This window comes from Gekko japonicus, unplaced genomic scaffold (genome assembly GCF_001447785.1).
Source record: "Gekko japonicus isolate JY-2015 unplaced genomic scaffold, Gekko_japonicus_V1.1 scaffold1568, whole genome shotgun sequence".
NCBI classification, from domain to species: domain Eukaryota; kingdom Metazoa; phylum Chordata; class Lepidosauria; order Squamata; family Gekkonidae; genus Gekko; species Gekko japonicus.
Genome location: NW_015165290.1, coordinates 649,640 through 660,446, shown reverse-complemented (window position 1 = coordinate 660,446; position 10,807 = coordinate 649,640). Strand labels below are relative to the sequence as shown.

General features: G+C 47.2%; 1 protein-coding gene across 1 annotated transcript in view; it reads left to right on the top strand.

The window, feature by feature from the left end:
- LZTS2 (leucine zipper, putative tumor suppressor 2) overlaps positions 1-10,807 on the top strand; it is a 78,137-nt gene that overhangs the window by 27,883 nt on the left and 39,447 nt on the right. Inside the window, exon 2 of the mRNA XM_015410348.1 lies at positions 6,849-6,923. The gene's annotated coding sequence lies outside the window, so the exon portion shown is untranslated. The remainder of the gene's footprint in view (positions 1-6,848; positions 6,924-10,807) is intronic.

The following is a 10,807-nucleotide window of genomic DNA, read 5'->3' as shown; positions in this document are numbered from 1 at the left end:
CTCTAACTTGGATCACGGGATGGGCATTGTTGTGGATTATTTAATGCAGAATACAAGAGCATAATCACATAAGAAACCAACCATCGTCGTGTGATTTAAAGTGCTGGAAGACACTAATGTATTTCAGCGTATGAACTCCCATCTCTCTGAAATTACTCTAGTCCAGGAGTGTCAAACTTAAGGCCCGTGGGCCGGAAGCAGCCCGCCCAGGACTTTAATCAGGCCTGTGGCTCTCTTCCCCACCCCCTTACCCCTCCCCTGCCTGTCCTCATCCTTTTGAGAGAGATCGGGGCTGTCAAACTTCCTAGCTTGCTGGGCCTTGTCTTCCCAGTTTCTCCTCCAGCAGGAAGTTCCTCTGGGCTAAAGCACAAAAACAGCTGCAAAGAAAATGCAGAATGGATTTTCCTTTAAGGTCTCTGGGTCCAGATAGACTACTCTGGGACTAGAATGGCAGGCCCCCGGGTGGAACTAACTGCCCTGGGAACAGCAGCTGCATTCTGGGAATGGAATTCCACTCTGGGGGCTGTCATTCCAGTCCCAGAGTAGTTTATCTGGGCCCAGAAACCTTAATGGAAAATCCATTCTGCATTTGCTTTGCAACTTTTGAGCTGCAATATATTTCAATGGAGTGGAGTTTTCAGTTTCCAGTGTTTGTATACCAGTTGAATTTGTCTGCTTGCAAATAAAGGGCTGATATTTTGAGCTAGCTTGCCTCTGCTGAATGGACCTGAGAACAGGTACCTGAGTGAGTACTCTAACCTGGGAACCCACAGCCAAATAGGCAAAAGGGGGCAATGCATTTCTACTCGTTTTAGAAGGGGGGGGGGGAGCTTGCAATGCCCAAACATTTCATGTTTTCCTAGGCTCAGAGCATTTTATATTTTTAGTTTCTATTTTTAGTTTCTGCTGTGATCCTTGTGCTTTTTTTTGATGTTTTATTTAAAAAATTGCATTGCCACATCCTGTTATCCCCTCACCTTTCTATTTTAGGTAGGCATCTTTTGAGGGTGGGGAGGAGGTTTGGGAAATGTAAGTTATCAAAGACTGTTAAATAAAATCAGGCAAGAGTGTTACTGTTTTAATACTTGGTATTTTAAGTTTTAAAACCCCTTTAACTGTGTTTGTCAGTTTCCTTTATAAAGTTAATATCTTCACTACCTGGCATTGCATTTTATGACACACATGGCCTGGCCCGACAAAGTCCTACTTATATCAGATCCAGCCCTTGTAACAAACAAGTTTGACACCGCTGCTCTAGTCTATTGTAAGCAGCAATATACACAGGTGCCTGGACCTGGATGGCCCAGGCTAGCCCAGTCTCGTCAGACCTTGAAAGCTAAGCAGGGTCAGCCTTGGTTAGTATTTGGATGGAAGACTACCAAGGAAGTCCAGGGTTGCTATGCAAAGGCAGGCAATGGCAAACCACCCCTGAATGTCTCTTGTCTTGAAAACCCTACAGGGTCTCCATAAGTCAGCAGCGACTTGATGGTTCTTTCCACCACCACCATATATGCAGGCAAGTCCTGATCAGCTGCTAGTATTATCTGTCACTCTGGAGCAAAAATCATAAGAATACAAGAGTAGCCCTGCTAGATGAGACCTTGGTCTGTAGAATAGACCTTGGTCCATCTAGCCCGGCATTCTGTTTTACACAGCAGCCAACCTGATGACCCCTAAAGGCCTGCAAGCAAGGTCCCAAATGGCCAAATTCTTCCTGTCATTGCCTGGTATTCAGAGAATTACTGCCTCTGAACAGGGAGGTTCTGTTTAGTCATCTTAGCTAACAACCATTAATGGAGCTATCATCCCATGAATTTGTGTAGTCTCCTTTTAAAGCCAGCTAAACTAGCACCATCACTTCATACCAAGGCAGTGAATTCCAAAAGAAAGATGGACTAAAAAAATAGGTTAATTATTCTCTGAATTAATAATACATCCTTTTTTTTGGCCTTGAATCTACTGCCCATGAATTTCATTGGCTACCTGTGAGTTCTAGTATTGTGGGAGATGGAGAAAAAATTCACTTTTGCCTTTTTCTCTATAGCACAACTTATATCATGCCTCTCTCCCAGTCATCTTTTCTGTAAACCAAAAAGCCTCAGATTCTGTAGTTGTTCCTTGTAGGACAAGTGTTCCAACTTCTTGGTTAGTTGGGTTTCCACTTTTTCCAGCACTGCAATGGCCTTTTGAGATTCTGTGGTCATGTAGTGAAATGGATTGGCAATTTGGCAGTAGGCATAGGATACAAAAAGAAAGTATTACTTCATATAGCGTATTATTTAAAAACTAATGCTAAGCAAGTTTTCTCAGAATCCTACTCAGGTCTTGAATAATACAGTTTTGCATAGTTTGTGGAAAGCCAGGAGAGTGTGACCTCATATACTGACCTCATCAGGCAGGCCATTCCATAAAATGGGAGCCACAATGGAGTACAGGCAGTTGCTGGTTCTGCCTGTTTGCAGGTTGGCATCTGCAGAACACCCTGCTGACATGAATGAAACTGTTGTGACAGCATAAGGGGAGAGGTGGTCCCACAAATAAGAAGGACCACGGCCATGAAGGGCTTGTATGTGATAGCCAATATCTTAAACTGAGCCTTGTAACAAATGGACAGCCAATGGAGTGTCTGGAGAATGGGAGTAATGTGCACGCTCCATCTAACTCCTGATAATAGCTGAGCCAGGGCATTCTGTAGCTGCTGGAATAACAATTTCTAGCATGACCCTGAAAATAAGTACAGGAATAGAGGCTGGGGTTAAAGTTAGTACAGTAAGCCTGTGCCCTGGCTTTAGCACCTTCAGCCTGTCTCACCACATAAATTAGCTGATCAAACTGAGCTGATGAGAATTCCATCAGGGCTGTCACCTAAGCTTTATCTGAGAATTGTACTGGCATTTTAGGAAAATGGTTTCATGGATGATTTTAATTGTATTTATATGTATGCTGCTCTAAGCCTGCTTCGACAGGGAGGGAGGGGTATAAATTGAATAAATAAATAAATAAATAATATAATCACTTGGAGTCCAAGTGTGTTACATCAAAGAGGGAGGGAAGTTGTGACAAAGGAATCATACGGTACTGCTTAAAATGGGGCAAGGTGTGACAAATAGGCGTTTAAAATATACTTTATGCACAGGTTCACATTGCCTGAGAAGGTACCATCACTGACTTGTGTTGACCTGGAGCTGTAGGATCTCAGAACTTTCTCATTCTTTTTCTGAATGTGGCCTGTCCAGAAAGGCATCCTGAACTTAGTCCACTTATCTAGGAGAAAAGGACCGTGGCAGGAGGAGACAAACTGCAGTGAAAAATTATAGGAGGGCTGGTCTTCTGGGAAGCACAAGTGGGAGACTAGGGTTGCCAAGTCCTTTCTTACCTGGAGCGGGGGACTCCTGGGTTGCGTCTGGAACGCGTGCGTGCACCGCATGCACGTCACCCGGAAGTGACGTGACGACGCGGGGCATGCTGGGGGCGGGGCCACGACCATCCGAGGGAAAACCATAGAGTTTTCCCTCAGATGACCGTGACCTTGCCCCCAGCGTGCCCCGCATCGTCACGTCACTTCCGGGTGACGTGCACATCGGGGTGGGGTTCCCCCGGGGCCAGATCCGCCGCCGGAGGGGAATGGGCCTCTGGGGCGGGGGTTTCCCCACTCCCCGGGGGGACTTGGCAAGCCTATGGGAGACCCATGAGGATCTATGGGGGTCATCTCATTTCCCTCTTCCCCCTATTTTGTTTTTCCTTTCCCTGAAAGCCCTCATAGTTTCTTGCCTTTTCCTGCTTCCTTCTCTCCTTCCCAGCCCACCCACTAACCAACCTACCTTTAGCTACTCCCATCTTCAGCTTCTGTCCCTTTCCCTGGCAGCCTTTCTCCAAGAAAATGCTGTTGATGGCAGCTACCAGGCTGTGCTGGGCCCAGTTGTGTGGCTTTGCTGGCTACTGCCAGGTGCAGTTGCATGGTGCAGGCACTGCTAGCTGGGCCCAGTTATGTAGTGGGGAATCTGCTAGATGCACCTCATTTCCCCTGTATCCCCTCCCCCCCTCTATCACCTCTTTTCCTCCTCCTGACAGCTCCATAACCTCACCTTTCTCTGCTTACTTCTCTCCTTCTCCCCCCCACCTACTAGTCCAAAGCAGCTTACATCATTCTCCTCCATTCCATTTTGTCTGCACCACAACCCTGTGAGGCAGGTTAGGCTGGGTGTATGTGAATAGTAGAAAGCAGCTAGGTCTGCTAGTAGTTGCTGGTGAGCCTGGCCAATGTGTCCTCCCCTCAAGGCCAAAAGAGCTTGGAAAGTGTCCTGCCCCTTCTCCCTGCCTTTTACTGACAGAAACCAAGGCTTGAAGGCTGGCAAGACTTCTGTGGTTGCTTAGCAATTCCCGTAGTGGCCACTGCAGAGGACATTTGTTTCTTAAAGGTACAGGTGCTACTTCTGTTATTTTTTTTGTTAGGTTTCAGAATTTAAGGCAAACCTGAGCTTTTTCAAGTTTGTAGAAAAATATATCTTGTCTGTTCACAGCTCCAGTTTCCACATTTAAATATCCACAAATGCAGCCATGTTGAGAATTAGCTATATTGACAAGTCCTGCAAGGACTTTAGGGTTGCCAAACCCCCCGGTTTGCCAGGGGTCCCCCGTTTTGGGAGGGGGTTCTACCCACCGCCGGCTAGATGGCCAGCGGGGGAAGCCCAACACCCACAGCCACCCCCCTCTCTCCTTTTAAGTGTGTGGAACCCGTGTTTCCTCCCAAGTCTGATCTCCACTTGAGATCAGGCTCGCAGGGAAATGCCAGCTTCGTGCATTTAAAAGGGAAACGCAGCTGCTCTTAAAGGGGAAACGCCGGCTCCTGCTCTTAAAGGGGAAACGCCGGCTCCTTTAAGTGCAGGGAACTGCCGTTTCTGAGATTCGGCACGCGGGCGGGGGGGGGGAGAGCGGACGTCCCCAACGTGACGTCATCACGTCGGGGATGCCCTGCCCCCTCCAGGAACGCCTCCAAAGTCCCCCGCTGGGGGTGGAAGATGGACTTGGCAACCCTAAAGGACTTGCAGGCAGTATTGAATTTCCCCCTCCTCCAGTATTTCCTATTTCCCTTTTCTGAAAGCCCCCAGAGCGTCTTGCCTTTTCCTGCCTCCTCTTCTCTTTCCCATCCACCATACTTTTATCTGCCTCTGTCTTCAGCCTTCCCTCCTTCCATATCTCTGGCAGTCATTCCCTGGGGAAAGTCTGGTGGAGTTTCTGAGTGCCAGCCACTGGTCCAGGCCTGGTTGCGCAGTGGGAAACCCACAAGGACTTTTGAGGTGCACCCCAGTTTCCCCTATAGCCCCTCCCCACACTATTTCCTTTTCTCCTCCTCCTGTCATTAACCCATTTCTTCCTGCCCATCCACCAAGCAGCCTTTTATCTGCTCATCACCTTCAGCTTTATTTATTACTTATATAATTCATTTATACCCCACTTTTCTCCCCAATGGAGACCCAAAATGGCTTACATTGTTTTCCTGTCCCCCATTTTATCCTCACAACAACCCTGTGAGGTACTTTAGGCTGAGTGTGTATGACTGGCCCAAGGTTACCCAGTCAGAGTCCATTAGCCATGGGGATTTGAGCCTGCCCCTCCCAGATCCTAGTCTGAAATTCTAACCACTATAACATACTGCTGTTTGTGCAGTGGCTGCTGTAGAAGAACAGCCAACAGCCGGGCCTGAGTCATGCAGGCCAGCTGGTATTTATTTAATATTTATTTAATTAAATTCGAAAATTGCCTAATCCCCACAGGTGTGGGGCTCTAGGCAATGTACATTTTTTAAAAAGTACTCTGGTGGTGGTTGCCAGGCCTGGTTCCAGTGAGTCTTTCCTCAAAGGGCAAAACAGCCCTAAAAAGGCCTCTGCCCTCTGTCCCTACCTTTTACTAACCAAGATTTCAACTGGCAAGACTATTGTGGCTGCCTAGCAACTAAGGGCATTGATTTCTTAAAGCTACAGGTATTGCTTCTATTATTTTGGGGAGATTTAACCCTCAGTATATTTTTTTAAAGATTTCAGATTAAATTTTTTTTTTTGCAAACCTGGTGCTTTTCTCAGGTTTGTAGAAAGAAATGTTTTACCTGTTTGTGGCTTCAACCTCTAATTTAAGTAGCCACAGATTTGGCCATGTTAAGAATTAGATCTTTTGATGATTTGGTGAATCTCCCAGTAACATGAAACAGGCCCAATTTTGATGCTAGCACTGATCCTAGGTGGGCCAGACTTCGTGGGCTGTGATAACCACAGTGACAGCAAATAATGTAGATGAAGAACAGAAGAGGCCTGTTTGATTGGTAGAGCTATGTATGTAGGATAGGGGTATGATGTATTAGGACTGAAAGGAATGGAAGACCAGAGTGGAGTTTGAGACAGGGACACGATATCCTCAGCTGCAAAAGGAAACTTGGCCCTAGTTCTGACTGAGGTAACTTTGTGTATGGAGTGTATCATTTCAGATTACAGGGGGCTCACAAAATTGGTTGCTTTGGCTCACCAAAACATTCTCTGCACCCAGAAATGATTATTTTTTAAATGTAGAATTTTTTTTTGTCATGAGGGGGCATTCCTTCATGTGAGCCCTTGTGTGTGCGGTCTCAAGTGGTACCGTCCAGACACGTTTACCATCTTGGTAAGGACCTGGCTTTGGAGTCTTTCTTTGGAATTTCTTTTCTGAGGTATTGCTATGTTTCAGTATCCTGAGATCTGCTCAATCCCTTGGTGCTGCAGAAAGTAGCAATGATCTCCTAGTGCAAACATTATAGCATGTTATTGTCTCAGGCCTTTGTCACTGTTTACTTTATCTGTTGCTTTTCTTTACTGGCACAGGGCTTCCACTTCCTCAGCATTGCAGAACTGCCTAGTTCTGACCTCTCAGAGAGTGGATGAACAAGACGTACCCTAGTGAGTTGATGTTTTTGTCTTTCTTGGCCTGGGAGCACATTTTGAAGGGCTGTCTATTAGTATGATGCCACAAAAAGTCGCATTGATTACTTTTACTATTACGTTTTTAGAGCATGAACAATATAGGAAGGGTGAAAAGTTCAATTGATGTGAAGGCCTAATACCAGATCTGAAACTTGTGTTTCAGTGCTTTCGTGCTACTCTAGAAGGATGTGGGAAGTTCCTCTGACAAGGAAAGGGCTCAGCAGTTCAGAAGAATCATGATTCTTTGTTCGCCTAGACATCAGGGCCCAGCCTGACGAGGCTTTAGACCTTGTCTGTGGATAGCTAAGGGCCACCCTGGACCCAGCTCAAGGCACATGGGGGATTTGCACAGATCAAATACATTGAATGAGCAGCTGTTTAGCTTCTCTTGGGCACGTTTACACCAATAAATAATGACAGTCAGATTCCACAGATCCATTATATTAACAGAGGCTCTTTTCTCCAGTGTAAGAGCCTTCTTGCTTGGTGGGAGAATTTCTTGCATAGTTGAAAGACTTGTCAGGCTGAAGGAAAACATGACCATTAGTGGAACAGGTCTGTGGGAACTAACCCAGGACATCTTATTTGGGCATGACGGTTCAAGAAGGATGAGTCTGCTTGTGGGGTAGGACGGGATACAAATAGTAATAAATAAATAAATAAGGATGTTGAAAAACTGAAAAGCTATTAGAGGAGATCTGAAAGGATGACAAAAGAAGACAAATCATATAAGAAAAGGTGGAGTGAAACTGATAGTTTCAGTTTAGGGAAAAGGACATTAAAGAAAATCAGTTTTCAGATATATTTAGAAAGATGTAAAAAAAAAGAGAGAACAATTTTCACTTATTTACTGATCTGTGCTTAAAGCGCACAAGGGTAGATTTAAGTTAAACATTATGAGGAACTTCCAAACTATAGAAGTGAAATGCCTGTGAAATGACTGTTCAGAACAGGGTAAACACAACATCCAGGTACTCATACATACAGGGCCGGCCCGAGGTTTTTTGCACCCTAGGTGGGGCTACCTTCTGGCGCTCCCCGCGTGCCCAATTATGGGGTTGCCAACCTCCAGGCAGAGCCTGGAGAGAAGGAAGTCCTACTTCTCTCCCCCTTTAGGCGAGCGAGGAGGAGGCGGTGAGGTTTCCGGGCACCCAAACCAAAACACCCCACATTTGGATTTACAAAAGCCGACCCCGGGCAGAGGGGGAAGGCAAGGCGGCCTTGCGCTCCCCTTTCGTGCCCCCCCCATGCCACATGGGTGGGAGCAGCAATAGCACGCTGGCTTTTGGTGGGGGGGGGAGGCACAGTTCGGCATCCCATCCAGGGCCCGGCGCTCTAGGCGAATGCCTAGTTCGCCTAGTGGGTGAGCCGGCCCTGCATACATAATTACTTTATAGACAGATGTCAATCCATATAAAGCAAAACACTCCAGGACAATGCTCTGCAAGCGTAATTGAAACGCTATATATGTTTTAAATGAGCACCAGAGACCCTGTTATCCAACCAGTGTTGGTGCTTGATAGCCAAGGATGCCCCTGGGCAATAGGAGGGTGATTGGTGCCCAAGGCAGCTGTCTTGTGAAAGATTTAAAAAGACTCCCAAAGTGAACAGCATTTTAAAATACTTTAAACAAGTATGTTTAAAAACTAGTGTGAGCTCACTCCTAGGAGAGGGTAGTGAACATTCTTGAAATGATATGTAAATTAATTGTGCCCTCTAGTGGCTGGAGGAAGAAGGGGTCCCTGTTTGAGGAAATAAATACTTTCTGTGGCGTGAAGGAGAAGATGCCACTGTTCCGAAGGAGTTTGTGGGGGCTTGAGGGCAGGGATGCTGTTGAGTGTGTGGGGGGGTCACTGTCTGTGGTGTGGCCAGTTAGTGCTTTGCCTTTGCTTACCTTCTGTCTTGGCTACATCTCCTTTGTGGGTGGATTGATTGCAAGTGACAGTTCACAACAGGCAGGGTCTTGTGCGCAGCCATCTTCCTGGGTCTTTGCCAGCTGCAGCCAGTGCTGTGGGCTCCTCCATTGCAGCTGTACAAGATGAGATGAGGCATCTGGGTGGAGGCAGCAGTGGGGAGATGTCCTGCCCTGCAGACTGATGCACATGAGTTAGATGCCTAACAAGGACAACCTGGGAGCTGTCTCCATATGTCCATAGCTTCACTGGGGCAGAGGTCTGGAACAGGTCTGAATGACAAGATTGAGGGACATAGCTCAGCTGGGGGAGGGGGGATAGAGGCTGGAAAGAGGTGGGTACTGCTGTTCATGGTTAGGAGATGATGGGACAGTTGTGAGTGGGAAAGATGTAGAGGGGAGGAGACAGAGCTTTCAGAGCCTGAGAAGTTTATTTTATGCTATACTTAAAATCTGAGCCCTTTTTACATTTCTTGGAACCTGCTCCCCCACCTCTTCTATTTATTAATACATTTCTTTATGGTAAACTGGAGCAGATTGCCCAGGAGTCTTTAGGGCCGATTGTGGTGGAACGATCTGAAAGTCTCTACTTTCATTCTATAAAAAGCACATTTCTAGGCCTCAAGGGTAAAATATAGACCTCACAAGCAATTCGAGATTATAAAAGACTGCAGAAGGAACCCAGCTGTGGTAGGCTTTCTTCTTTCAGTGAGGCAGCGGCCATAGGTTAGCATGCTGAAGGTCCCTGGTTTAGTCCCCACCATCTCCATTTAAAAGTATCAGGTAGTAGGTGGTATGGGAGACCTCTGCTGGAAACCCTAGGAGGCTGCTGGTGTGAGCAGACAGTAACCTTTTCAATGGGCCAGTGGTCTGGCTCAGTCTAACGCAGCTTCAGGTGTCTGGTGTCCTTGTGTACCAGCTATAGTCCACAGGTTGTCATCTGTTGGCTATTCTCCCAGTTAAGGTAGGACCTCTGGCTTCAAACAGAACCTATGCATTTCCTATAGTAGCTCCCATCCTATAGAATGGTAGGAAGGTGAGGGGGGCATTGCCTCTCAATATTTTTTTTTAGGAGACACTAACACTATTTTATTCACTAGGGCTTTTAATGGGGTGGGGTGTCGTTTATAGCTTACTTGTACTTTGTATGCTTTAAATTGAGATTTGTAAACTGCTTTGAGGAACAAAAGAAAGCCAGGTCATAAATATTTAAATAAGTAACACACACTTAAATTGTATTATTGTTGATTTCTGTAACAGTTTGGGAATTAGAGTATTTTATATTTCAGCCTTCTTCATGACAATCCTGTAAAGCAGGCTGAAATACTGCCATATTCTTCTTCGTGACCTCCAAATAGTCACACATAAGGGACATCAAGTCAGGGGGCATCAAGTCACCCAGAGGTTGTCAGCCTTCCGGTGGACCTGGAGATCACCCAGAATAACAGCTGAACTCCAGGCGTCTGTCCCTCTGGAGAAAATGGCTGCTTTGGAGGGTGGACTCTATGTAAGCTGCTCTGGGTCACCACTGGGGAGAAAAGCAGAGTATAAAGGACAGGGGTCTCATCGGGGGGGAGCGCTCCGGCACGGCGCTCCGGAAGCGATCCTCCCGGGGGCGGGGCGGTCACGTGGTGAAGCCCCGCCCCCTTCTTCACCCGCCCTCTGCTTCGATCCTCATTCTGTTGGAGAATGAGGACGAAGCAGGAGGAGGGTAAGTAGGCTGCCGGGCCCGCCTTCCCCGGCCTTGCCTTCCCCCCCCCCCACCCCGTCGATGCTTCCTCCCAGCTGCATGGAGCAGTTTGGAGGAGGGCCGACCTTCCCCAACCCTCTTGATCCTTCGTCCCGGCTGCGCGCAGCGGCCGGGACGAAGGCCCACCCCCCCAAGCCCCGCGAACTTTCTCCCGGCCATGTGCAGCAGCCGGGACGAAGCCCCCCCAACCCTCTTGAT